The following is a 1,426-nucleotide window of genomic DNA, read 5'->3' on the forward strand; positions in this document are numbered from 1 at the left end:
GAAGTTATCCTTCTCCTTTAGGGGATATGCTGATCATGAGCAAGGCCAGTATCGGTCGTCGTTGAACTGAGCAGCACACACTCAGAGGGTAACAAAAGAATCATCTCAATTGCTCTGGGTGTGGAGTCACAAGTAGACCAGAAAGATTCTTTCCCTGAAGGGCATCAGTGAGTCAGATGGGGCTTTACAACAATCAATACTGGTTACATGATCACCGTTGCTTGGTTTCCAGATTTATGGGTTGAGTTTCAATTCCACCAGCTATGTATGTCCTCCAAGTCCAAAGATGTGCAGGTTAGGTGGATTGGCCATGCTAAATTGCTCATAGGGTCCGGGATGTGCAACCTAGGTGGTCTAGCCCTGGAATACAGGGTTACAGTGGTAAGGGATGGGTCTGGGTGAGATGATCTTTGGAAGGTCAGTGTGGATTTGGTGGGCCAAAAGACCCTAAACAGACAACGAGCAAAACTAATGTCATTTACAAAATACCTTGCAAGAACCGTAACAAACACTACATTGAACAAACAGGCAAAAAAAACTAGCCACTAAGCTACATGAACATCAACTAGCCACAAATAGAGATGACTCACTCTCACCAGTATCCTTACATACAGATGAGGAAGGATATCACTTCAACTGGGACAACACATCCATCCTGGTACAATCCAAACAGACATGCACAAGAATTCCTAGAAGCATGACATTCCAACCTATGAGATTATACTATGCAGCAAGCGCATACTTAAAATAATTGATGCCTTTAAGGTTCAGAAAGATTAAAAAAAAGGGATTAGTCGGCTGTTTAGACTGATGTACCCCTATATGCCGTCAGGGCAATTAGGAACGGACAATAAATGCTGGTCCAGCCAGCGACACCCTCATCCTGTGAATGTATAAAACAAATCCTCTCTGCACTGCCAGAACTGCTTGCACTTGTGATGTAAAGCACGTTATTTATTTATAAAGGCTACCTCTTTATTTTACATTATTTTTGATTGTGGACAGAGTCAGGGAATGGACTGCTTTCAAACAAAGGACTGTAGAATTAATTGCAGGACTATTAAAGAACAAATTACTGAAACTCATTGTGTGTGGTGTTTATACTGCTGCTTTGTTGAAGCACTGGGGGACATTGTTTGCAAAAGACATATGTACAAGGGAGATTTGATTGACAACAGGTTGCCAATTGGTTTGTGGAAATGTGATCAGTTGTGGATGCCAAAGGTCATCAGCCAGACAACTCTGATTGGCTGCTGGGTGACTGATCAGCAAGTGTGAGAGAATACAGTGAGCTAGGATTGTATTGATAGATTACAGTGAGAAGCCCTTATAGCTCGGCAGTGGGGGGGGGGAAGGAATCTTGTGTGTTGTTCTCTCCAGTAAAAGCAACTGAAGCTGAATAAATCCACTTTTTTTCTCCCACTCA

Source organism: Hemiscyllium ocellatum, chromosome 17, assembly GCF_020745735.1.
Source record: "Hemiscyllium ocellatum isolate sHemOce1 chromosome 17, sHemOce1.pat.X.cur, whole genome shotgun sequence".
Lineage (NCBI taxonomy): Eukaryota > Metazoa > Chordata > Chondrichthyes > Orectolobiformes > Hemiscylliidae > Hemiscyllium > Hemiscyllium ocellatum.